The sequence below is a fragment of the Oryctolagus cuniculus genome, chromosome 12 (assembly GCF_964237555.1).
Source record: "Oryctolagus cuniculus chromosome 12, mOryCun1.1, whole genome shotgun sequence".
NCBI classification, from domain to species: domain Eukaryota; kingdom Metazoa; phylum Chordata; class Mammalia; order Lagomorpha; family Leporidae; genus Oryctolagus; species Oryctolagus cuniculus.
The window spans coordinates 24824178-24852103 of NC_091443.1; the positions used below are offsets into that span (position 1 = coordinate 24824178).

General features: G+C 45.8%; 1 long non-coding RNA gene across 3 annotated transcripts; it reads right to left on the reverse strand.

The window, feature by feature from the left end:
- Nucleotides 1–2237: 2237 nt before the first annotated feature.
- LOC127483831 (uncharacterized) lies at nt 2238–27359 on the reverse strand. 3 transcript variants are annotated; one of them, XR_011380724.1, is made up of 5 exons: nt 27237–27359; nt 24355–24501; nt 5297–5411; nt 3845–4064; nt 2238–2303 (listed from the first exon to the last, which is right to left on the reverse strand). It is a non-coding gene; the product is annotated as an uncharacterized lncRNA (long non-coding RNA). The 3 variants fall into 3 exon arrangements; XR_011380723.1 differs by having other exon boundaries at nt 2244–4064; XR_011380725.1 differs by lacking the exons at nt 2238–2303; nt 3845–4064; nt 5297–5411 and adding an exon at nt 17457–17698.
- Nucleotides 27360–27926: the final 567 nt, after the last annotated feature.

Below are 27926 nucleotides of genomic sequence, written 5' to 3' on the forward strand. Positions count from 1 at the left end.
ACTCAGCTTTGTCTCAAATTTCCTTTGATACCTTTCCCCTACAGAGTTCAAGGGAAGATGTCAGTGACATTATCATCTTCCTACCTACACTTTCATCAGTCATCTCATTCAATTCCCACCCCATCTCTATGCCGTAAGTCACGGGTCTTAGCACAGGTGATTCAATTTTGTGAACATATTGAATTTTCACCACAGGTATGACTGCTTTCACACAAAACGGACAACAGCCACGGGCACAAAGACACCTCAAGAACTGTTTTGCATCTTAACTGCTAACAGCTTTATGAATCTGAACGGTTCAGAAGGAGTTTATTTTTCACCCTGTGCCGAGATGGGGATCCCTGTCAGCAGGAAGAGCCGAGATCCATGGCTGGGATCAAGCTGCAGATTTGAAGGCAGAGGAGTCAGAACTTGACCTACTGGTGCCACCATCTGCTCTGCCTCGCAGACCCAGGAGCTGGGGACTCCCCGGGGGCCCTACAGAATCACCCAGCTGTGGGGGTGTGTTTCACTTGCACTGAATTCAGCCAGCTTTGCGGCTCTGATAGGCAACCTGCAGTGCTGGGCTCTCTCCAATACTGCTTGTTCTATGTGCTTCTTGACACCGTCTAAGGAATCCTAATGCAGTTCACTCCAGTGACCGGAACTGGGAGGCTGGATGATTTTCTTCGGGAGCGCTCAGAGACACCCCCGCCATGCTGGACTCAGGACGGGCGCTCAGGGACTGCAGGGTCTATTTCAGCTGACCTTCTAGAATAGCGGGCCAGCTCTTTCTCTGTGGCTCTGCAACTGTTCTATAGCTGCCCTGACAGACGGCAGAAGACGCGGATTAGCCCGCTAATCACATAAGCTGCGAGGGGAAAATTCATTGTCGGGAGAGATTCTTTCCTCATCGACTGGAATCTCAAAGTCAGCAGCAGGCACCGCGGGCTCTTTCTGCAGCGCTGCCCAAGACTGATGGTCGCGTTTCTCCCCAGGAACCTCCCACTGACGAATGGCTAACTGCCAGACGCCGAATGCCACAGCGAGAGACTCAGCCTTCCCATCAGCCCTTCCCTCCGTCCCCAAATCACTCCGGGAACCCCCTCTGAGGTCATGCACGTCTTTCCTGGACTGTGACCCTGTCTGGGCATGACTGTGGCCACCAGCCACTGAGTAGACATCTGCTCTGGAAGACAGCACGGTGGTTTTTTTTTTTTTTTTTTTTTTTTTGAGACTTGAGAGACAGGCTGCTGTGATTAACACTGGCATCAGATAACCAAAGGCAGACTGTTTGCCTTGTTTGTCCACCCTCGTCCCACTTACCTGGTGCCTGGCCTGATACCTTACGAGTCTGAACAAGCTCCCGGAGACTCACTGGACCCCTCCGTCTTGATGGGATCCTTCCCTGGTGTATGTCTAAGTGAGAGAGAATGTGAAGCTTATCCCCACATCAAACTGGAACAGGCAACCCTGTTCAAAAAAGATGGCTGTTTCCCGTGTACAGCTTGTATTGCATAGCATTTCCTGCCCCCAATGTTTGTTGCGTAAGCTGACTGATATTTGGCAATTTTATTTGAAAAAGAGATACCTTGGCTTGGCTGTGGTTCACCTGTCCCATGGCTCTGCCTGGCCCAACCTACCCTTTACCCATAGACAGAGACAAACAAGCCAAGCAGTGCTACGTGCCTCTAGTGTAAGCACGGAGCCACCACAGTCCTTTATTCTTGCCATCAGTAACTGATTTGTAGTTTAGCATGTATCTCTACCTTAGATTGCACAGGAAGGTCAGTTGAACAATGGCGTCTTGGTCTTGCCAGCCAATTCATTTCCACGAACACTGATGCCTGGCTGTGTATGAGACACTAAACCAAGATGAAATACATGTTGTGTCTCCCCTCAAGGGGCTTCCAGATCTAATGTGTGGAATTCGGCACATGTACACCTGAGGAGGGAGTACCAAACTGGAAAGCAGAAGCAAATAAATTATCCAGAATGCAACCCATAGCTCTAAAGTAATGGAAATATTTTTGTATGGTTAAGGACATTTGGAAGAGTATCTATCACTTATTTTATCAGAAATTTGGATGTAGATAGAGGGAATTGTGAGTCATAATATTTAAAAATGATAATTTAGGCTTTCTTAAGCATCAGGAATTAAAAAAAAAAAAACAAGTAGATTAAAGGAAAGGAAATCTACAAATGTTCCATCCTAGTGAATCTGAACACCCAAAATGGAGTGATAATATTAAAAGCATCCAGAGAGAAAAGACTCCTTACCTACAAAGGGGTAGCAATGTGCAGCGTCTCCACAACACTGGAAGCTGGAAAAGAGGAGAATAACATCTGCAGGTGGAATGTAGCTGCCAAGCTGGCACTATGGGCCCTCCAAGCAGCAATAAAACTCCTTAGGCTGTGATGAGCATTGTCATAGATGAATGAGGTGCTCCGAGAAAGCTTAAGGCAGGGGCATCTCACTGTGCATGGTGGTGTTGCTGAGGGAGAAAGGGAACGAATGGCATACAACTAGACTTGGATCCTGACAGATGAGTAGGACTGGTCCTCTAGGGAGTGGGGAGGCTGGACTTCAGCTGCCTAAGGGGTCCCTTAGTCCAAATGAGAAAAAAAAAAAACCCTACCTCTCATCCAACAAGTTCTACATAAGGCACTCAGAGTGTAGGCTGTGAGATGCCAGCCCTCCCTGACTGTCCTGCTACGTGGCAGTACGTGGGGCACAATCTGCTCACTCACGTTGGGGCAGACAGAGTACAGCACAATAGCAGAGGAGCCAACATCCCCTACTTCCTCACGGTCAGCGTGGACTTTCTTAGGCATCACCTGTGGCCGATGCCCATCCCTGAGCTCATGCTGTCAGGAGCCAGAGGCTCAGGGCCTGCTTCCCACGATGGGTCTTCTCTCCAACTCTCATCTTCTTCCCAACATCGCAGGCTTGTCCTTAAGGGAACAATCCTCAATCATCTGAATACTGTCAGGATTTGGCCGAATGACCATAGTCCCCCCAATTACAGAATACTCCACTTCATTCTAGTTAATCCCCTCTCTGAAGAACCTTGAAGCCAACTGTTTGCTGGCCATTGTCAATACCTACAGGGCCTAGGGTACTGTGGATATGAGGCAGACATTCACTAAATTATTTGTGGAAGATAAGTTTAAAAAGATAGCCATATTGAATGGCTTCTGGCCATCAACTCATCTTTATTTAGGTATGCCACAGATGGGGAAAATGTGAAATCCAGAACCCAGCACAGGCAACCCCAACATTCAAGAGGGAGGACAGCCCTACTATGACGGTCCAGCTGAGAACCACAGATCCTCAGTTTCTTCCTGAGTCCATTAAACAAGTGAAAAACGGCAACAGTTGGTCAAAGTCAAACCATTTGCAGGCTCCAGAGGCATTTCAATGGTCATTAATATTTCTAGATAATTTCTCAAACACAGTGCATTAGCCGGGGCGGGGGGGGGAGGCACTTACAGGGACCACCTTGGAGGAGCTGCTTCCTCTTGGGCCAGATGGGAATGGACCTGGATGTGGGTGCTCCAGGAACCAGCACTGACAACCAGCTGCTCTCAAGCACGCAGAGGGGTTACTTGCTAAGGCCATGTAGGAGCCCAGATTAGAGACATGACAAATAAAACCCCAGGGAAGTGGGGCTCAGTGACTCCTACCAGGGCCAAGACAGCTCTTCACCTCACCTGTGCTGTCACCACCCGGGACAGATGAACCTGCAAAGCACTTAGCAAGCAAAGACGAGTGCTGAGTACAGAGTCCTGTGCCCTCTGCCAGCTTTTACCTGCCTCTCTAGTGTGGGGTGGCACGTTGCTAAAAATGACTGACCATACATACTGTGAATAATCCAACTGCTACTGATTGTCCACAGAAGACGGAGGAAACTGAACCGGTTCCTATTCTCAGTTTCCCATCAAGGCAACTTTGCAAAGAACTCTTGGCGCTGTCCATGCACCTCTTGGCTTCCCAGCCTTGCGCAGTCTTCAACATGTGAAGCTTAGGAACTAATGTCAGGGAGTTACAGCCACAAAACTATCCTTAAGCCTCTTGCCAGCTCCTAACAGAAAAAAAAAATCATTCTGTGAGATAAAAACATACTACTTGAAGGGCATAATTCATTCTCCAAACACACACACAGAGTTTTCTCCAAGAAAAGCAACCCTCTTTGCTAGAAACTTCTCTGGGCAGAGATAAGCCTAGTTCTGGCATTCCTGGCCAATGCTCAGGACCCCTTCCTTGTTTACTTTTTAAGGATGGGAGGCTGCTTCAAAGGGACTTGGAGAAGGAGGTATTTTGTATGGTTTCTCTTAGAAGATGGGGGCCAGAGGCTGTGGCCAGGCAGGCTTTCAGCAAGAGGGCATGAAGCTCACAGAGAAAAACCAATTCCTGGTCCTGGAACTTCAGCCTGATCCTACATGCCTGGTATAAGGTGGTGGAAGAGCAGCTCTTGGCTTCATGAACCATGGATTGAGGCTTTTTTTTTTTTTTGGTTGTTGTTCATCTGTACTTGGAGGCAAGAATCTGCAATTTTTGACAGCCTTAAACCTTGCCATATGCTAGAGAGAGAAAAAGAGAGAGAGAGAGAGAGTGTTACAGTTGAGTTACACTCAACCTAATCTCTTGGTATATCACAGCTCAGTCACATCCATTTTGACACTCGGAGAATAGAAATAGAAAGATTTGGGAGCAGAAATAAGAAACCTATCTATCTTGGAATTTCTCAAGTTCTTTTTGCTAGTGTATGTGTACTTGAAAAAGTTCAAAATAAGCTGACGTCTGAATTTTCCCACAAACTTTCTGACATCCCCTTGGATTTGCTGTTTCCCTGGGGAGCCTTGGCTGTGATCAAAGTCAAACAATGAAGAGCTCAAACGTTTGAATGTCTTTGATACATCAGATCGGGCAAGCCTGGGTGAAAGGCAGAGAACAGACGTGCTTTATTTCTTAGAACGCGGGCTGGGGGGTGGGGGACGGCGTGGGGGTGGCGCGCCTAGGGGCACGGCTTCACGTCGAATTCCTGTGGGCGATTCCCATTCTGCTGTCTTCACAGCCTCCTTAGGTATGGGGAAGGCGGTCATGCACTGATTGCTACACCAGGAATCCAAGTTCAGAGAGCATCAGGGCACAAGGCCGGACGCTGTTGAACTTGCCTGTTTCCCACTCCGTGGTTTCTTGACAAAATGTCGTATTAGTTTGTTGGTTTTCTTGCTGTTCTACTAGGAAGGAACATAATATTCCAACGTGTTTATACCCACATGGTTACGTCCAAGGGGTAAGACACATACTTACCCTGAAGCAGGCTGCCGAGAGGATGAAGAACTGACCACAGAAATTAGGTGACCAGGGACAGTGTTCCTGTTAAATATGTCAGCAAATATTTCCTTGGCAATGGTGCAGCTCCTGCCTTGGGGAGTTGATATTATTTAGAGAGGAAGTGGAGGTGAGCAGTAAAATATTTAACAATTAGAAGATGGCAAAACTAGAAGCAAACAAAGGCAGAGACTTTCTAGGCATTTCCAGAGTGAAACCGGAGACAGAGAAAAGCTGGCAGGGCCATTCAGTCCGGGACGCCAGTCTCTTAAGTCAGCCTTCCCTCTGGAGGGCAAATGCAATTCACGCTGTCTTGGGCTCTTACTAAAATTATTTCTCCAGGTACAGAATTTAACACCATTGAGAGGGCTTTGAAAGAAGAAGTGTTGGAGAGAGAGTGAGCGAGCCTATGAAGCAGAGAAGAGAAAATGGAGGCAAGAGGAGAGGAAGGGTATTTAAGAATGAAGAAGAGAAGCCGGCGCCGCGGCTCACTAGGCTAATCCTCCACCTTGCGGCGCTGGCACACCCGGTTCTAGTCCCGGTTGGGGCGCCGGATTCTGTCCCGGCTGCCCCTCTTCCAGGCCAGCTCTCTGCTGTGGCCCGGGAGTGCAGTGGAGGATGGCCCAAGTCCTTGGGCCCTGCACCCCATGGGAGACCAAGATAAGCACCTGGCTCCTGCCATCGGATCAGCGCGGTGCGCCAGCCGCAGCGCACCAGCCGCGGCGGCCATTGGAGAGTGAACCAACAGCAAAGGAAGACCTTTCTCTCTGTCTCTCTCTCTCTCACTGTCCACTCTGCGTGTCAAAAAAAAAAAAAAAAAAGGAAAACAGAAAAACTTTAACACTCTACCATCCTCCATGAAACTAGGAGACAACCTCAACTCCAAACTGCAGTGGGAGAAAGACGCCAAATGCAGTGCCACGAGGACCTCGCTGAGGGAGGGCGTGAGAACACACTCCAACCACTACAGACCTCCAAGGGCACACAGTGTGCTCCAGAGGGGCTGACCCAGCCATTGCCTGACACAAGTGCTGAGGATGTGGACAGGGCCCAGAGGCTCCCTGTGTCCTGCTGCCGGCTCTGGGGCTGTGGGTAAGGCCCCCCGACACTGAGCATACAAGCATGTCTGGGATAGGCAGCACAGTTACTAGGGACCCTGACCTGACACTGGGTTTGCACCAGTGACCCCAGACCTGCTGGTCACAAGGGTCTCAACCAAAAATAGCCCCTCCCCAAGGGACAGCTGCCAATACCTGGAGATATTTTGGATTCCCGCAACTGGAACCAAGTGGGTAAAGGCCCCAGATGCCATAAACATGTAATATGCACAGGGCAGTTCCCATAACAAAGGATCACACAATCCAAAATGCTCACAGCGCCATGTTGAGAAGCCTCTGACCTTGGACAAATTACTTAAAATTTCTGGACCTTAATTTTCTCATCTGAAGAATGGAACTGAAAAAAACACCTTCTTTTGGGCCAGCACCGTCATCATTGCAGCTGGTCAAGTTGCCACTTGTGAACCCGGCATCCATATCAGAATGTCAGGTCAAGCCCCGACTACTCTGTCTCTGATGCAGCTTCCTCCTGAGGCACCTGGGAAGGCAGTAGAGGATGGCACAAGGACGTCGGTCCCTGCCATCCATGTGGGAGACATGGATGGAGTTCCTGGCTCCTGGCTTCGGCCAGGCCCAACTTTGACTATAGCAGCCACCTGGGGAGTGAGCCAGCAGGTGGAAGACTTTGTCTCTTCCTTTCTCTCTCTCTGCATTAATCTGTCTTTCAAATAAATAAATAAATCTTTTCAAAAAACCTGCTTTGCTGAGTTATTGTGCTGCTTAAAGCACACATATGTTTTATATGAAGCAGTATTTTACCCAGTTCTTCTTGACACATTTGTAAGCACTCAATAATGACAATTCTCTTGCTCTCTTTCTTGATGAACAAGTACAAAGGCACCTGTTTGACTCTATGACCTATTACCAAGGTTTGACACCATTCAACCTCCACAAATCATCTTTAGCAAAAACCCTCTAGCACTTTCTATGAGTGACTTCACCTCATTGGTCTCTGTTCTTGGAGAAAAGTGCTGAAAACCAGTGCAGGTTATGGTCAAGGGAAGTCCAGTTCAGTCAATTGATTGATTGATTATTCTTCCCTTTTGGAATAAGGACCATAACCCATCATTCCAGCATGACCTAAACAAATTACAGGAAAACCCAGGACATCTAAACCTTTGGACAATTAATTATTCTTTGGTATGTTTTCGGGATCATGGAAGATTTACATAGGTAAGCACCCACATTCAACTTGAAACATCTTTTAAAATCACCCTAAAGTGAACTATATACCTCTTTGAATTTATAACAGAGTGCATTCAACAGCGTAAGCTTTTCTGCATGATTCGAGGTCATGACTACTAACATCAATTATCACATATGCTTCAGTACAATGATGGCTTTAGGATCTACTGAGGTTTGTTGGATCTTAATCCACACACTAAATAGCCCCAGAGCACTTTGCTGTTTGATCTTTTGTTTACATTAATTAAGAGGATTACTTTCCAGCCTAATTCCTTGTTATAGCATTTCTAGCTAGCTCTTCCCTTAAAAAAGTCAAGGGTGGATTCAAAATTGTAGGGACCTGAAATTTGCACAATCGATGGTTGTTTTGGAGGAGATCTTTAAAAAAAAATTACAAATACAAAAATTAGATACCAGATTGGACAATAGGAGATGTTCCCACTCCAGTTAAACTAGCAATGATTTCATAATACAGAAGTGACTGTAAGACGTACAAATATATCCCAATAAACCCTACTGGACTTGACTGGAGCTCAGGAATGCCTGCAGCCTCTCCAATTCCATGTGATCAGAGGCTTTGTGCACTGCAGGGCCTGTGAGAGCAGCAACAGCGGGCTGAACCCACTGCGGCTCAAATAGCTTAGCTTCACAAATTTCACAAAACCTATGATCGAGTGCAGTAGTCAGCTTTGCATTACTACAATGAAATACCTGACACTGGCTTTACAAAGAGAAGATTGTTTGTTTTGCTCACAGCTTTGGAGGTTCAAGGACACAGCACCTGCGTTGGTTCAGTTCCGGTGAGGTGCCCATGGTGAATGGTAGATGACAGTGGCAGGAGAACAAGCTATCACATCTTAGCAGCAGACAAGGACTGGGGTCCCGCAACCCCTTTCAAGGGCCTGCTCTAGTTGACCCAAGGACCCTCCATAGGCCTCACCTCTTAAAGGTTCTACCATTTCCCAACACTAGCTCCACCCTGGGGACCAAGTGCCCAACACATGAACCTTTGGAGATACACAAACTCTGTATAGAGCATCACACCTGACCTGCCTGGGGGCGCTTACCACTGACCTACCTGAGAGTGGTCTTTGCAGTGCTGTTTGTTCTCATCTGTTATGAGCTAGAAAACCAGAGCCCACCTCGACAGTGCTGAGTATGACAGAAGAATGAATGGGCTCTGAATAGGACTGAAGTCATCTCCTTAGAGAACAGCATAGAGACTTATGTGCCCAGAATTTGAGACAGGTGCACAAAATGTCTCTTTGCCTTATGACTTATTTATAACTGTGTTTCTACCACAGGAAGCCAAGGAAAAACTAGTCTATAGGTTAGAGTCATTTTTAAAAAGCATCTTCTTAGTATAAATAGTTTTGAATATGGTTTTGGTTAAAATAAACCTGACTGTAACTGGTACCTTTTCTGGTTGTGAAAATTCAAGACTTGGGTTTTCAAAAAAAGCAAATATCTGCTTGTGTCTCCCTTTGTTCTTCCTTACCAGTTACTTATTTTTATTTATTATTTTGAAATAATTTTTTCTTGGAGAAAAGTTGCAATAAATGTTCTGAGATCTCCGATATGTTTTACCTAGTTTCCCTAATAATTTCTCAGATAACTATAACACAACTATGAAATCAAGGAATTAACACTGAGTCAATGCTAGCAACTCATCTGTAAACCATACTTGAATTTTGTCAGTTTCCCACTAAAGTCTCTTTTTCTGGTCCAGGATCCAGTCCAGGAGTTCGCACTGCACTGAGTTGTCATGTGTCCCAGAAAGACTTTCAATGGTGGTAGCCTGAGTCTTTGTTTTCTGTGACCTTGACACTTTTGAAGCATGTGAGACAGTTATTTTGTAGAATGTTCCTGAATTTGATTTATCTGCTGGTCTCTCACAATTTTTTTTTTTTTTTTGCAAGAAGACCAGGAGGTTATGTTATGCCCTTCTCATTGTCCCATGTCAAGAGATACACAAGACCCACATGTGTCATTGTTGTGATAACTGATGTGGTGGTTGGGGTGGTGTCTGCCAGGTTTTTCTACCATAAAAACATTATTTTTCCCTTTGTAATCTTTAGGAGAGGCTATGCACACAATTCTATTTCTTGTTATACACTTACCCATTAATTTAATGCAAGTGATGGTTCTTAACTGAACCATTACTGTTGGCCCAAGTAATTTTTACTCACAGCTTTTCTTTTAAATTTATTACTTGAATTTATACTGTAGGAAAAAGTTATCCTTTCTAACCCTTTTGATTATTCATTCAATTATTCACATCAGTTAGGACTCAGAGGTAATTATTTTATTCAATGGTATATAATCCATAATTACCATTTGCTGTTGCTCAAGTTGTCCCAAATGTCACTAGATATAGCCCCTTCAATTTCTTCAATCTTTTCAAGATATGCAAGGTCATACTTTCCAACACAAAACATCCCCAACTATTCTTATATTTTCCCTGGTTCAGTTTTGGAGTCAACTAATTCTTTAAGGATCCCTGGTTCCTTTCATTGGAGAATGGCATTTAGGAGCCAGGATACAGGTGCCAGGTGTGCTCAATGCTTATGAGAGTTGGTAAAGGAAGTCCATGGGTGCACATGGCACATGCACACACATATTTCTATTTGCTTCTTCCTCTCTTCTGTATAAATAACAAAAGCAGGAGCTCATGCTGAGAGCTATTCCAACACCACAGGGATCATTGCGGCTTCCTCCCCTTACCTTATTTGTAACTCATTCCTTCTACTTGAAAAATATGGCTCTCATTAATCACAATGCTTTAACCTATTTGCTCAATCCTGGTAGACACATCAAATATGCACAGTTGCAGAATCACTGGACCATGTCCCCATGAGAAACACATTTACCACGTAGATTATACTTGTACACCATTCTCTTTGCAATATTTATGTACTGTGATCCTTAGTGTTACAGTGCTCCTTTATAGTCAAAATCCATTGTCACTTGAGTTGGCTCTTTCCTTACTATTGTATTATATTTTTGGTGCCCCCAACAGCCTGGGTGAATTTAGTCACTGTGGGTGGGGGTATCTGGAACATTCTTATAGTTCTACAAATCAGAGCTACACAATAAGCTGTATTCAGGGAATTGCTGCTTACATCATGTCCATCCTAGTCTGCTCTATTCTCATTCTCCTATCTTTCCACTCTGGTTTCTTCCACCTTCTGTAGGTAACCAATCTCATTGTCTTGTGATTTATTCTTTTTGGCTTACTCATACACAAATGATCTGATATATGTATATACTCTTAATATACCATTTTTTAAAAGATTTATTTATTTATTTGAAAGTCAGAGTTACACAGAGAGAGGAGAGGGGGAGAGAGAGAGAGAGAGGTCTTCCATCTGCTGGTTCACTCTCCAATTGGCTGCAATGGCCAGAGCTACGCCAATCTGAAGCCAGGAGCCAGGAGCTTCTTCTGGGTCCCCCACGCAGGTGCAGGGGCCCAAGGACTTGGGCCATCTTCTACTGCCATCCCAGGCCACAGCAGAGAGCTGGATCGGAAGAGGAGCAGCCAGGACTAGAACTGGCACCCATATGGGATGCCAGCGCTTCAGGCCAGGGCGTTAACCCACTACACCACAGTGCCAGCCCCAGACCATTTTTTCTTAAATGAAGGGCATACTATAAATATTCTTTGTGATTTGCTAACAACATATCCTGGAAAGTCACTATTTGTCATTTCATAGAGACATTCCTCACTCCTTTTTCACAGATATGTAGGACTCCATGTGTGGGTGAACGATAGCTGTAGTTTTTCTTCAATGTATGAGCATCTAGATTGTTTCCAATATTTCACAAGTGCTTCAGTGAACAACTTTGAACATAGGGACTTTCCTATCTTTAGAGGTACATTTTAGGCTAGATTTCTAGAATGAGATTACTGGGTCAAACAATAAGTGCATTTGCATATTTGCAAATTATTGCCAAAGATCACTCTAGAAAGGCTGAATTTGTGTGGTTTCCTATCAGTACTGTAAATGAATGACCACCGACTATAGCTTCATCAACAGAATGTTCTATAAATGTTTGCTGATCCAATAGGTAAGAAGTGGTATCTCAGTGTTGTTATCATTGTTTTTCTCTTATTATGAGTATTCATACATTTGAGGGCCATTTTATATCATTTGTTCAGAATTGAATGTTCATGAACACAACAACCAGCAAGAGGCCACATCTTAAGACTCTCAGATCTGGTTCCCAGGGTGGGCTCGGCCCTCATATTGAGTTCTACACACAAAGAGCTGAGACTTGCATGCTTTTCCAGGCTTATCCATACACTCAGCAGACTGGGCAGACAAATTTCCAGTCCTCCCTGAGGCTGTTCGTGACCTTAATCCTCCAATCTGGCCGGGGTTCTAACTAGGCTCTGTGATCCCAATTTCAAGGCTATGGTTATTTTTAGGTCTCTTGTATCAATGACTACAGCGTTTGCAAGTGCCTCAGAGCAAGCCCTGCATTTGATGTAGAAATCATGAAGTTAACAATTAACACGGGCCTCCGTATCATCAGGCCTTAGTCACCACGGGTCACAAGGGGAGAAGTCATTCAACTCACCATTTAGTGGAGGGCAAAGCAGGAGAATGACCTTGCCACAGATGATTTTGTGTTCCAGATCATTGTCAATTTCTCTACTTCTCTGTTTACAGAAGGAAAAGGGGATTTTGCTGAGTTTCAGTAGAATTAATCACATTGAACAGCTCTTCAGAGTTAAAAAAAAAAAAAAAAAAAAAAAAAAAACCTCAATCTTATAACACGCGAGTTCTGCCTGGGGACTCACACATTAGGTGTCATGCGTGTGTTTGTGGTCAGGACAGACATGGAGCTGGCTACACCTTTCCCAGGGGCACTTTGTGCCACTTTGTCTTTTCAACACTGGATCAGTGGAAACTGGATCGATTTCAACAACCTGCATTCCGTTTCAACGTACGCTGCTACTTCTTGTCTTTTTGATTCTCTAAGTCAAAAATAAAAGAGGGGGTTTTGTTTGTATGCTTGTTTAGCATCATCAGCAAACTGAATTGGTAAATATCTCATTTGCTTATAGTCTCCAGGGCTGGGAAGGACATAAGACACCGTAAGCCTTCTAGGTCACACAGCTCAGGGCACATTCATAAACTAGGTGCCTTTCAAAGTCATCTGTCCTCTCAAAAGGGGGGACCTCACCAAGAGCTCTGGCCCAACACCAAAAGCCATTCCATGCACGTGACCTCGGTTAGTTACATGGGATTGAGGAAAATTGATCTCTTCTAACCTGAACAGCTCATAAATCTATCTTTAATCTGGAAAGAAGATAGTAAAGGGAAAAGGGGTTAAGGGGAGTCTTGCTGACTTCAGGTAAAATCCAAGGTCTTGTTTGGATTAGCAGCTATATTTCTGAACACCTAAACCCAGGATGTTTCAGTTAAGGACCATGAGCTATAAAATAACGTTCACTTTTCATTACAACCTTTGGTAAGAAAGAGGCGTTGTTGGGGCCAGCGCCATGGCGCACTAGGTTAATCCTCCGCCTGCGGCGCTGGCATCCCATATGGGCGCTGGTTCTAGTCCCAGTTGCTCCTCTTCCAGTCCAGCTCTCTGCTGTGGCCTGGGAAAGCAATGGAGGATGACCCAAGTGCTTGGGCCCCCGCACTCGCACAGGAGGAAGCACCTGGCTCCTGGCTTCAGATCGGCGCTGTAGCAGCCACTTGGGGAGTGAACCAATGGAAGGAAGACCTTTCTCTCTGTCTCTCTCACACTGTCTGTAACTCTGCCTGTCAAATAGATAAATAATAAAAATCTTAAAAAAAAAAAAAAAGAGGTGCTGTCAATGCAAGTGTTAATCATCTCAAAGACCTTCCAATTGTGTGATGGGTTCCCTTACCTTGATGCAAACAAAAATGTTTCACTTTCTGTACCAGGTAGAAGAATCACAAGTGACTTTTCCCCAGGAGCAATTGAACGCATTGGAAGCATATGAACATGAACGTGTCATGGAAAACAACTTCTGTTAGAGCCGCGGGCATTACACAATTGCTCAACACTAAGTGAGACAGAGTCTACTTTGGAAGGATTTCCAACCTGAGTGACTAGTTTACAAACTTTGAAAATCTCTTATCAGGGCAATGGCTTAACCATTAATAAGAAAAACACAGGATCCTTCTCTAATGCTGTAACCCTCTCACTGGACTTGGCCGAGCACTGTGCAAAGGCTCAGGGCCCATTAAGCCACTCTGACATTTTTCTGGGTTATATGTTGAAAACAATAACCTCAATTATTTCAACAAAATAGACATTTAAAGCCACACACATACATATATATCCTCCTAAACACACATGCACACTATCTTCTTAGTAGCACTGATCGTACTAGCAAAATAAATGTTCCTTTAAGCTCTTCTCTCTTTAGAGGTTCCTATTTCAGAGCCACCCCACAGATTCTTTGTGTCCTACATTCTCAGGAAGCATCCCAAGCATTCTTGCAAGCCCTGTGGCTTGGCTCACGCAGCTGGGAATAAAAGATCCCTTGAATACAAACGGCAGTGCTACACTCTAGCAGATGCCACCCAAGGGCAGCAAACATCACGCAGTTCATGTTTGTCCTGTTGTCTTTTGTTCTGAGGGAAAGATGAGAGCAATGCTCTTTCTGGGGAGTTCTTTTGGTCTGATTTACGGGGGGAAGGAACAGATGATTCTCTGCAGCAAATAGAGTTTGACTTTGACTTTTAAGTCTCAGGAACACATGAACTTCAATACAAGGTTATGTGTGGATTTTGAAAAAATAAGGGATTTGAGAAATCATTTTCAATTTGCATGGAGTAATCATTTTGTAGCTTTCAAGACGCTGCAATGTGGCATTGTTAACAGCAGTGGGTTAGGTCCTCTCTATTAATGCAGACCAAAAAAGCACCCTGGAAAAGGTCATTGGGATTAACTGGAGCTTCAGGAAGTGAGTGACTATATTTACAGATCCAGGATGGAGCATATTCCACTCTCCACACAAAGAATGCTTTCTTTCTGTTTTTAACTTGTTGCTAAGTCGAGGTGGATAAATTCTGAAGACTCACAGAGAGGTTTGTTACTGAATTGTAAAACCAAACTTTCATGGCATGAATGTCATTACTCTATCTCTCATTCTACTTCAATAGCCCGTGGCATGGAATAGCTTTTGCCTGGCATAATCACCCTAAACACAAAGCCGCTATAGAATTTTCTGGATTGAAAGAAAGGATATTGAACTTATTTTGCTTCTTTTTTCTTTCTTCTTGAGCTATGTGCATTTAAAACAGGCACACATTCTCAGGAAGTTCAGTGCCCGAGGAGCTAGTGGTGTAGACACAAAGCTTTTCAAGCCTGGGTGGTGGGTATGAATCCAGACTCAGTCAGTGGTGATCAAGAGAAGATTGATCAGCTGCATATTTTGTGTAAAAATAATCCTTCCCAACTGACACTCACTATTCAACACACCTGACACTGTCACCAAGTCCCACAAAGGAAAGGGAGCATACAGACAAAGCAGGCAGAATTCTTCACTGTAGAAATGTCAAAAACAAGACTGGGAGATGATGTATGACTTGCCAAGGTCAAGGGGTGGTGATGTCAAGCCAGCAACCAAAGTCTAGGTTTCCTGATTCCTAGTCCAGCACTTGGTCTCTTTTAAAGTCCCTGACACTTTATTGATTGTTAAATGGGAGAAATGAGTCCTTTCTTCCAAATGCATGAGCTGGCCTTCACCCCACACACACACACACACACACACAAGTAGTGCATTTAGAGGGAAAATTAAAGAAATGGTTGGGTAATATGTCTATAACTACTAGGGTTAAAAAATTCTTATGGCTAACCAGGTGACATAATTTCTGAATGGCCAGCCTCTATATTAAAATCACCAGGAGGAGAGTTTGGGAGAACCTACTGCTATGTTCGCAGACTACAACAAAACTCAGCAATTGAAAACAATACCATTCTATCAGTCTCTCCATTTTGAAGGGCAAGAGTTTAAGCAAGGATTAACCCAGTGACTCTCTTGCTCCCTGTTGTGTAAGTTGGCATTATTTACTGGTGTTGAGTTGGTGGCTGCACTGGTTTGGAGGACACAAGATGGCTTCTCTCATATGCTTAGTGTTCTTATAGGAACATCTGGGAGTCTGATTCATCTGGTCTCCCTCTCTTCCCATGCAGTTTCAGGGAATATCTTTGGATATGGCAAACTTCAGACTTGTTAGCTTGGGGCTCAAGAAACTGCTAGAAGCTACCTTTATTTTTAAAGACTAAGCTCTTACTGGCCCAGCGTTGCTTCTGCCATTCTCTACCAGTCAAGACCATCAGACAGCCCAGACCCTCAGGGAAGGGAAATAAATCCCACCCCTTGGTAGAAGTGGCGGTAAAGAATTTGTGGCCATCTTGAACCTATCACAGTCCACTAATTATGTATATTACTTATATTCTTCTCACACGCAAAACTCACTTACCCCTCCCACAGTCCCCAAGAGTTCTATCTCATTACCACAACCAGCTCAGATAGGAGATTCAAGATCTCTTCTAAATCATGCCCAGGTCCAGCTGAGGCTAATCAGATATATGACTCTCTAAGTACAATTCTGTCCATCCTGAAAATCAGTAAACCATGGAGTGCAGTTGTCTGCCCCACATACCCAACACACAGCATGCACAGTGAGATGATTGCACCAGATACACATGTCCACACGTGTGGAGGAGGACAGCGGAGATTTGCCACAGCAAATCTGAGCCATACTGGGCACTGTCACCGAGTCCTTACTAGGTCCTGATTTAGTGCAGCATGCAACGAAGCCTGGGGGCTGGCGTTCTGTGCTTGTTCCCCAGGTGGAGCTGCTCACGGTGCAGGGTTGGAATCCTTGACCTGGGGACTTTGCCTGCCCCCTTTATTATAAAAGAAAGAAAAGACTTACCTTGGAAAGTTTGAATGTGTCCTAAATCATGGTCTCAGTGTACTTTACTTTTTTTTTAAGATGTGAAATTCTTCTTTTAGACCAGACTTAATGAACCCAAATCCCTTTCAGAATAAGTCCCCACCACTCCCAACCATTCCTACGCCACCAAGAATTCAGATCTGCTGGATTTACTTCTTGGTGGAATTCCTTCTACACACTGTGAGTTTTTAAAGAATGTGATAATAATGTTGCATGCAGTGTGTACTGGTAGATGTTTAACAACAAAAAAACAAATTCTTTGGGGAAGAAAAATGTTTGACTCCTCATGGATGCTAATCTCTATAGTACAGGGAGAGACTGAATGAGCAGTCCCTATCTGAAAGGCTTGGGACCAGAGTGTTTCAGATTTTTTCCGAATTTTGTAATACTTGTACATACTTAATAAGATATCTTGGGGATAGGACTCAAGTCTAAACATGAAATGTATTTGTTTCATACACAGCTTCTGCACAGAGGTTGAGATAATTTTATACATGATTTTTAGTGTGCCTGTTTTGACTGCACCTGTCAGGAGAGTTTGGGTGTGGAATTTTCCACTGGTAGCCTGTCAGCACTCAAAAAGTTTTGCATTTCAGATTTTGAATTTTTGGATTAGGGATGCTCAACTTGTATTCTCACTGAGGCTAATTTCAAGCTCATTGTTAACATCAAAAACATGAAAAATTCCTGCAAATGTAGAACCACCACTTACAAGACAGCACCAGCTAACCAGCATGCCACTAAAATCCAGTTTATGCTCACAGGTGACACAAAGTGAAAAACTCAATTATAGCACAGACCAGAAACTTTGAAGTAAGACTGCCTTGGCTGAAAATTCTTTTTTTTTTTAAAGATTTATTTTATTTATTTTCAAGTCAGAGTTACAAAGAGAAATGGAGAGGCTGAGAGAGAGAGAGAGGGAGAGAGAGAGAGGTCTTCCATCCTCTGGTTTACTCCCCAATTGCCGCAATGACCGGAGCTATGTCGATCTGAAGCCAGGAGCCAGGAGCTTCCTCTGGGTCTCCCACACGGGTGCAGGGGCCCAAGGACTTGGGCCATCTTCCACTGCTTTCCCAGGCCATAGCAGAGAGCTGGATTGGAAGTGGAGCAGCCGGGTCTTGAATCTGCGCCCATATGGGATGGCAGTGCTTCAGGCCAGGGCGTTAACCTGCTGCGCCACAGCACCAGTCTCCTTGGCTGAAAATTCTAATCCTTCAATTTGCATCAAAGTGTGATCCAGGACAAGTTCATTTTCTGCTTCAGTTTTTGCATGAGTAAAATGGGGATCCCAGTCATAGTACTGCTTTAGGGGGTTTTTTCCCCATTCTTCTCAATCCTGTATCCCCTAAGTGCAATGCACTTCCCTACTGGAAGACTCCTCACACTTTCCTAATTTAATTCTTTGCTTTCCTCAAATGCCTGTGAGTTTCATGAAGCCAAGTATTCCTTTCTCCTTGGGAACCATATCCCTAGGCATCAGGGGAGTGGCCAGCAGGTAGTTAAGTCCCAACAACCACATGTTGACCAAATAACAGAATAGATGTGCCCCACTCTCACCTCCTGTACCCAGGGTAGCCATACATAGATCCTGCCACTTGCATACAAGACGATGAATGACCATGACCTGTGGAGTTACTCTAGGGAACCTCTCTACCCATGTGGAATCAGCCCATGAGGGAAGCCTATTTCCCACCCTAGTACTTGTTCTGCTAACAAAGACTGCTGAACCTCAATGGAGAAAAGTACTAGACCAATCCGGTCTCCTTCAAGCAATCACTTTAACTTTCCTCATCCACCAAAAAAAAAAAAATCATGTTTTGTAATTTGAATAGGACTTAGACCCTAATGTCTGAGGAGGAGAAAAGAAAATTGAAAGAAAATTGCTAACATTTCCCAGGAGGCTAATTTCAATCCATTTCCAATTTTCTTGTGAGCATTTTGCTCTCAGTCAAAATCGCTGTCACTGTTAAGTGAAGACATTGGGGAAAATGAGAAGCCATCAAGCTAGGTGTCAGACCTACTCCAACCCCGACACCAGCCTCCAAGCCAGGGTCCTCGCTGCCAGTTCAGGGTGCAAAGATGGAGGCAATGGAGAGCTCTGGGGTCCAAGAAGAAGTCCCCCCGCCTCATGCAGGAGCCTCCCTGAAAGGAGCACCGTGATACTGGGTCCTAAACGCTGCACTCCCAGCACCTGGGATCCTTGTGTCCCACTTAGTGTAGCTAGACCCACTGGAGGTCAACTTAGGGGTCTTCAAAACCTTCAGGGAAACACACACTGTGAAAAAAAAAAACTCTGCATGGATTTCAACACTTTTTGCATCTAAAGAAACTTATTTTTCAATTCCATTTTTCCACAATTTTCAAAGTGCCTTTGTATATCATTTGTGCATTCTTCAGTCAATATATATATATTTCTTTTTAAAAATGAATTCTGGGCCGGCACCACGGCTCATTAGGCTAATCCTCTGCCTTGCGGCGCCGGCACACCGGGTTCTAGTCCCAGTCGGGGCGCCGGATTCTGTCCCGGTTACCCCTCTTCCAGGCCAGCTCTCTGCTGTGGCCAGGGAGTGCAGTGGAGGATGGCCCAAGTGCTTGGGCCCTGCACCCGCATGGGAGACCGGGAGAGGCGCCTGGCTCCTGGCTTCAGATCAGCGTGGTGCACCGGCCTCAGTGTGCCAGCCGCGGCGGCCATTGGAGGGTAAACCAACGGCAAAAGGAAGACCTTTCTCTCTGTCTCTCTCACTGTCCACTCTGCCTGTCAAAAAAAATGAATTATGAAAGAAATATTACCCATCTGCTGGTTTATTCCCCCAAATGCCCCTCAACACAGCCAGGGCTGGGCCAGGCTGAAGCCAGGAGCCAAGAACCCACCTGCATCTCCCATATGAGTCACAGAGACCCACCTACTTGCGGCACCACCTGCTGCCTCCCAGGGTGCGCATTAGCAGGAAGCTGGAATTGGGAGCAGAGCTGGAACTGGAAGCCAGGCACTCCAATGAGTGATGCAGGCGTCCCAAGGCCCATGATTGAATTCAGTATTTTTTTAAGATTGAACTACTGAATTCAGATTTTCTAGACACTAAGTGCCAAAAGTATAAATTCCTCGGAGGGGAAGAGTCTGCAGTTCACTTAGGAAAACAGCACGTACAAGACAGCTTGAGAAGATTCATGGAAAACAGAACTCACAGGTAATATGCATTTTCAACGGGCTGTGTGAAGCCCCTTGGATACAAGGAACCACAGTATTAAAGACTGGAGGGAAAACCAGAGCACTCTAAGAGCAGGGCTAATTCTAGCCAGGGGGCAGGAGGGGACCTTGTGGATGGACAGGGGGTGCTGCACAGAGGATGGTGAGGGACACACAGGCCAGAGGTGTCCAGAGGGTGCGGATCCCATGGCCGAGTCTCAGTGTGACCAGGCGGGGGTGTGGGAGGGGAACTGGGTGGAAACAAGATAAAGCAATCTTCAATGCCAAACTAAGATCCAAGCAGAAGGTTCTGGAGCTTGAAAAGCCACTGTCGGCCGGCGCCGCGGCTCAATAGGCTAATCCTCCACCTAGCGGCGCCGGCACAGCGGGTTCTAGTCCCGGTCAGGGCACCGGATTCTGTCCCGGTTGCCCCTCTTCCAGGCCAGCTCTCTGCGAAGGCCCGGGAATGCAGTGGAGGATGGCCCAAGTCCTTGGGCCCTGCACCCCATGGGAAACCAGGAGAAGCACCTGGCTCCTGCCTTCGGATCAGCGTGGTGCGCAGGCTGCAGTGCGCCGGCCGCGGCGGCCATTGGAGGGTGAACCAATGGCAAAGGAAGACCTTTCTCTCTGTCTCTCTCTCAATATCCACTCTGCCTGTCAAAAAATAAAAAATAAATAAATAAAAAAAATTAAAAGAAAAGCAACTGTCATGGTAACCAAGAAAAGGCATCAAGCTGTGATGGTGACAAGGAAAGCAGAGGGGAAGACAAAATGGGACCCTCGCTAGGAAGCTTTTGTGACAATCCAGAAATGAGGGCTGCTTTATGCAAGGCTTATCTTAGGCTTGAGACTGGATTTATGAACCAGAGAGGGCAGAAAGCCCAAGTGATTGCATTCAGGAACTGAGTGGCAGGAAAACTCATCCCATCGCCAACCATCACTGCTCCTTGCCACGGACCCAGCACAGCACTCAGTACTCAGGCCCAACAACAACAGCCTTAGTGCCTGCCCGATGGAGCTCACGCCCTAGTCAGGAGATGAGGCTAGCTAGGGTCCAGCGTCACCACGGGGTGGCTAGTACTGCGCGGGACATTCGCAGGGCAGCAGGAGAGAGGACGGGAAACAGGAGGGAGCTGCTTGGAGATGGAGCTCTGGGGAAGATCCCCCACGCAGGGGCCAACTCAGCGGAGGCTGGACAGGAGGAGGAGGTCACAGCCCTGCATAGGACGTGGCTGGGGGAGGAAGGATGGGGGGAGGGCACCACGGAGGGAGAGGCAGCTCCCGCCCGAAAGCAGGTAATGGCAGCATGGGGCAGGGCGTCAGAAACAGGCAGGTGAGTTTGGGGCCTACTTTGGACAGCGGCACCCATAAGAGATCAGGGCACTGGCTGGCGACAGCTGTGGGAGGCCCTGAGCGGAGCAGGGAGGCTCGCCCGGTGGAGGCACGCAGCGCATCTGTACGGACTGCTGAGGGCCGGGATGCAGGATACACGAACGCAGAAGACCCCGCAACTGCACAGAAACCAGGCATGGAGTCCAGGGGAAGAGTTCCAGGATGGGGACCACCAGAGCAGGGAGAGAGCGAGCGAGCTCGGACAGCAGCATCCGGCTCACCGAGGGTCACGTCTAGGGCACCAGAGTGTGGGCAGCACCGCCTGGCGCCAGCAAGCTCAAAGGATGGAACCAGGAGGAAGGGGCTGGGGGGTCAACACTGTCCAGGCTGAAGCGGACACACGTGGCCCTAAAGGTGAGGACCCCCAGCCAAATTCCCCATTTCCTGCTAGCTAGTCCTGCTGGGTCAAAGGGCACCGTGTGTTCCCAGGAACTGCTGGCCTACTGTTCGCCCAGGAGGGCGCCAGACATTTCTTTCTGCTCTTGGAAGCACTTTCTTTTCCCAGCAGAGACACACCATGCACGCAGACGCTTCCGTGGGCAACAGCTGACAAGGAAAACTTCTGTTTGGGACACGGTTTGAGACGGCAGCGGTGCGAAGCTATGGTTCAAGTCACTCATGCCTTGAGGGAGGCCGTTCCTGGGGAGCTATTAGGTATCACAGGAGGCTGACAACACTGGGTGCCTCCCCTTGCAGCTAACCCCCCCCCCACAGGGTGCACACCAGGCCACTGCAGCCTGAGGTTCTCCCCACTCCTGCAGTGCCGGTCAAGGAGGTGAATTTCAGCCTTGGATTTTTGCCACGTTTTCCATTCATTTATGTTCTTGGTAATTTTTCATAGGAACTCAAGAAGCAACCCCACTGAATGCTTGGTTTGTCTGTATCCACAGGCAGACCCGGGTGGTGCATTTGAGGCTACATTCTGCTACCCACTATTGTCCACTTCCACATTTCTTCTCAAGGCCAGTCAGTGGTTTTCACCTTGCACTTGGCCTTTAACTATTGTTCTTTCGCATCTCCCAAGATGAGAAAGAGAATGCAGTGGTCTCTTCCTTCAGTCTTTCGCCAAGGCTTACACACCTTGTAACAACCCAGAACCCTGCAGCTCCCACCTAATCCAGTAGTGCCCAGTTTGGCCACTGTCTAAATTGTATGATATAGCAGTTAGCGATACAGGCAGGATGCTAGTGTAGCGCTCTCCTCCACCCACTGGTTCACAAGTGACTAGCTGGAAGTAGTCTGTGCTCAATGATTATCCATTTTTTTATTTTTTTAAATTTTTTTTGACAGGCAGAGTGGACAGTGAGAGAGACAGAGAGAGAAAGGTCTTCCTTTGCCGTTGGTTCACCCCTCAATGGCTGCTGTGGCCGGCGCGCTGCAGCCAGTGCACCACGCTGATCTGAAGCCAGGAGCCAGGTGCTTCTCCTGGTCTCCCATGGGGTGCAGGGCCCAAGCACTTGGGCCATCTTCCACTGCACTCCCTGGCCACAGCAGAGAGCTGGATTGGAAGAGGAGCGACCGGGACAGAATCCGGTGCCCCAACTGGGACTAGAACCTGGTGTGCTGGCGCCACAGGCGGAGGATTAGCCTAGTGAGCCACGGTGCTGGCCAATGATTATCCATTTTATTCTGTAAATCTTCCTATGTCAAGCTCCAGGACAGGGCTAAGTGCATTTTCCCCTGGAGGAACACCCCAGTCCTCCAGGGACGGGAAGAATGACCAAGCAGGGCCAAAGCTAGATAAACAGGAAGTGGGTGAAGCAGGCGGCCCCACTGCTGGTGGAAAAGAAAAAGTGGTGTGCGCAGAATCAGGGAGATGGCGAGAACTGGCCAGAGAACTTCCTGAAGGCTCACGGTCAGAGGAGAGGTATCTACACGGGTCTGGGACAGAGGACCTTAACCCTGGGAGAGGTGTCCCTTAAAGGGTGAGGTGGAGCAGCCAGAAATGAGGGGAGCTGAGCCATCTTGGGAACTCAGTTCCCGTGAGGACAAAGAGACCAGCTTCAGGGAGAGTTCCCTGCATGGGAGAGGGAGCCCTGCCATGGCAGGCCTGGAGCAAGCAGCACCCAGCTCCTTCCTGCAGCCATGGCTCTGGTGCACAATCAAGGAAATAGGTTGCCAGTGAGGCACTACCCTTTTCGCTCATCTCATTGGCCAAGGCCAATCATGTGGTCGTGGTTAATTTCAAAAGGGCATCAAAGTACCATCCTACCATGTTCCTGGGGGGAAGCATTTGTGAGCAGCACTAGCAACTTGCACCAGTTCCAAGGAAATGCATTTTCCCCAAGCATTTTACCAATGCTCACCATAGGTCTCCATCGCTCTAACCTTTAATATCAGTTTCCTGGCTGCCTACTCCCCAAATAATAAGTGTAGTAGAGTTTAGCTTTGTGTTACTATAGCACCCAATTGCCCTCCCATTTCTTGCATTCATTCACATGAGCTGCTGTGGCATTAGCAGCTGAGCACCTTCACGTAACAGGTTTGCTCCCCACTCCGATGTAGACCAATCAGCAATAGAGGACATCTGCTCCATGCAGTTAATCAGAGACTGGACTCAAAGGAACTCAACCATTTCATGTGTGGCTTACAAGGCTGCCCTGGGCACTGGCATGCAGACCAGCGAGAGCCAAGGGATTATGCCTGGGACATGAGCACACTACCTCACTTTCACCATACTCTGCTAGCCAGAAGGAAGTCACACAGCCACACCTAACAATAAGGGAAACTCTGGGCCCAGGAACAAAACCAATTTGCTTATAGGTGGCAAAACAGAGGCTGATCTCATCCTATTAATTCCACAGACTTCTGGTATAGCCAAAGAAAATGTCAACAAAATCCTTATACGATAACTAGGAGACAGACTGGAACAAAAAACAATGTAACACAGAACAGTGAAAAATACAAAGCTGGTTGAAGACATATCAAAATATACACACAAGAAAAGAAAGCAGGGTGGCATTATGTTAGCATCACATGAAGGGTATCAAGGCGATTGACATTAAACAGAAAACACTGAAGGAAACGAATTACGGCAGACTGGAAAGTGCTGAGCAGAAGGGAAGGAAAAGAGACCATAGGTGCACTTTGGTGGTGAAGAATTTAGCAGATTAGTTTTTAGTTCCTGACAGGTCAGAAGCCAGAAAAGCAATATGGAGTATTTAAATCGTATAGTAATAAAGTTAATTTAAAATATTGTACCTTCATGTTGAGGATGCCCATTGCTCTTAGCATGTACAGAAATGTGTTCTGTCCTCAGCCACAATGAAAAAGTCCTCTCCCCCACAGTGCAGACTCTACAGGTCACACGTTCCAATAAAACATCCTTCCGTCTTCTAAATTTCACATCTATAAACACAGAAAGACAGCCACTATGTAAGTTGATGAACAATCAGATTACGAAGGAGCATGCACAAAACAATCCTGTTATGAAAAATAAAACAAGTGTTTATGCATAAGAAAAAGTCTGTCAGGATCTATAATACTGAATATATTTGACCATGGTTTTCTCTGGGTGGTGGGTTGGGATCACTTTAATTTCTTCTGAGATCTTTCTGAACTACACATGTCTAACCTTGAGCATAGACTTAAAGACAACAACCAAGATAATAAAGCAATTAAGGGATGGGAGTCTTACAACACACATACTTTGCAACCCAGTAAACCCATCTCAAAACACCTTCTTAAGAGAATAATTGCAGTTATGCTTAAACATAGTCTTAGAAAAGGTCTTTCTAAAAAAAAGAAACAAATCTTTTTGAGTGTCCATGTCTTCTCCACGGGGCTGACTGAACACTGAACCTCCTGCACAAACCCTTTGACATGAGAATTCAGTAACTGGCTTTGAGAGTAAATCACCTACAGATAAAGGTGACATGGGAGGCAGCATCCCCAGTGGTCAGGAAAATGCAATCAGAGAAAGCCAGACTCTTTACAGGGAAAAGATGCCGTTTTTCCATGCTACTATTAGCCATATGCCTCTAAATACCTGGTATTCCAGCTTGTTGTTATGAAAATTTGTTTCAGAAAAGAATCTGAAACTAATATGTACAAAAGCATACAGAGAGCAGCTTTACGAAGTCATTGTCCATTGGAACACTTAATAAACGGTCTTCCTTTCACCCAAAGATGTATCTTCAGGAAGCCCGGGATGTGATGCAAGAAGAACATTTTAGCAGGCGAGCCAGCAAGACTTGTATGGAGGTGGTCTTAAGACGCACTGTGCAAAGAATGCCTTGGCAGCTGCACCCTCTATCTGAAGCGTGGGCATCTGCATTTTAACAAGGGTCAAAGCCAAGTTAAAGGAGTGAGGTTGACACCCAATTTGCATTATGTGGTGCACTAGAGACCCTGGGCAAATCTACCTCTGCAAGCAACCACAAATCCTGAATGCAATGCTTTTTAGCCTCTGTGTAGTCCACTGACAGCTTTCCAAAGAGACAGTTTCTGAGGGTGCAAAACCTAATTGAAACCAAGAAGCCAGAAGAGTGAACAGGGCCGTGGGTCAGGATTCGTGCTAAGAGATTTACAACCCAGGTGGAATGAATATTTGTTTTCATGCCACAAAGGACGCAGGGACAAAGAACAAAGTCCCCCACACAGAGAGTGGGAGGGCTCCCATGAGGTCTCCATAAAAGCTTCCAAGGGCTTAGTCAAGGTTTGGATTAGAAATACACCTGCCTCCATCCTTATGAAAGGTAAGGGAAAGTGCCTCTCCCAAACTGTGAGGATGGTGGCAGGGAGAAAAATCCTCCCTTGAGAATTCTTCACCGCCACCAGATTTCTTGTGGCTTCATGCTACCTAGGCAACCAAAAATCCTCAAGGTGAACATGTCATTTAAAGGTTGTGGGGGTTGGTTGTGGCCCAGAAACCTGGCAGAAGCCAGCAAAGTCCTCTCTAGAAATCATTTTTTATTCATGTGCACAAAAGACGTTAAAGATTTCAAAATGTGAGACCATATTAAAAATTCCGAAAATGCCAGAAAACAAGCTTCCATTAAAGAAAGCCAGGAAATGGGGCAGGCATGTGGCACAGTGGGCTAAGCTGCCACAGAGGACGCCCACATCACCTCCCGTGTAGGAGTGCCAGGTTCCAGTCCTGGCCACTATGCACTTCCAGCCCAGTTCCCTGTTAATGCACCTAGGGAGAAGGTGATGGACCAAGTAGCTAATCCTTGCCACCCACATGGGAGACCGGGATGGAGCTCCTGGCTCCTGGCTTCTATCTGCTCCAGCCCTGCTATTGTGGGCATTTGGGGGTGTGAATCGGCAGATTCTCATTCTCTCTCTCTCTCTCTCTCTCCCCCAACACACTCCATCTCTCCCTCTATCTCTGTCACTCTGTCTTTAAAATATATAAGTATATGTTCAAAAGAGCAATTCAGGAAATAAAGGACTCAAGTCAGATATGCACAATATGTAGATATTGAAATTATTGGATGCACAATAGAAATAAAAGATAATCCTGAAAACAGTAATAAGAGACAACAGGAGGATTACAGAGAAAAAGTTATAAAAGTATGGAAATTTGAGTAAAAGGCAAGAGACTATAGAAATAACAGCCTATCTGAATACAGTTGCTCTGACAGAACTAAAAAGGGAATTAGTAAGCTGGAAGAGAGATCTGAAGAAATTATCCAGAATACAACTCATGGAAACAAATACAAAGAAACTTCAAAACAGAAGTCGACCACTGTGGGAAATAGACTAAGGCAGTGTTAGCATAAATCCACATGGTGCTCTTGAGGACAAAGATGAGAGAAGAGATAATGCCGGGGGTGGGGGGGACAATATTAAAGAAGAACTAGCTGAGAATGTTCCAGTCCTGCTAAAGACTCAAGTATCCAAAGAATTCCCATACAAATAAGCTTTAAAAGGTTTCCAAGTTGGGCCAGTGCCGCAGCTCAATAGGCTAATCCTCCGCCTAGCGGCACCTGCACACCAGGTTCTAGTCCTGGTCGGGGCGCCGGATTCTGTCCTGGTTGCCCCTCTTACAGGCCAGCTCTCTCCTTTGGCCAGGGAGTGCAGTGGAGGATGGCCCAAGTGCTTGGGCCCTGCACCCCATGGGAGACCGGGAGAGGCACCTGGCTCTGCCTTGGGATCAGTGCGGTGCGCCGGCTGCAGCGCGCCGGCCATGGCGGCCATTGGAGGGTGAACCAACGGCAAAGGAAGACCTTTCTCTCTCTCTCTCACTGTCCACTCTGCCTGTAAAAAAAAAAAAAAAAAAAAGATTTACAAATTGAACATCTTAAAATCCAGAAAACTTAAAATATAGATTATATTAAAAGCATCCAAAGTCTTTTGGTTGAAAGTACAATAAGTAAATACTATGAACAGTGAACATTATGCCCCACATTTTACAACTTGGACAAAGTAGAAAAACAATCATTGAAATACTGTTAAAATACAAATGAAGCATTTATGGTAATTGATTGAGTTAAGTGAACCATAAAGCACATCTCACGTTGTCTAACAAGGCAATTAAGTTTGACATCAACCATAAAATTATAATTAGAATACTTCCTCAAGTTTGGAAATTAAGAAACATACTTTTAAATTACTCCTGGGTTAACAGAAGAAATCAAAATGGAGATTTACAAATATATAAATATTTTATATTTACTAAATATAAAAACCAGCCATAAATATTGATATGAGAAAAATGGACAAATTCCTCTGAAAATATATATTACCAAAGTGGACTTAAGGAGAAGTAGGTGAATTAATTTATTCTACAACTATTAATGAAATTAAATCTTCCCACAAATAAAATT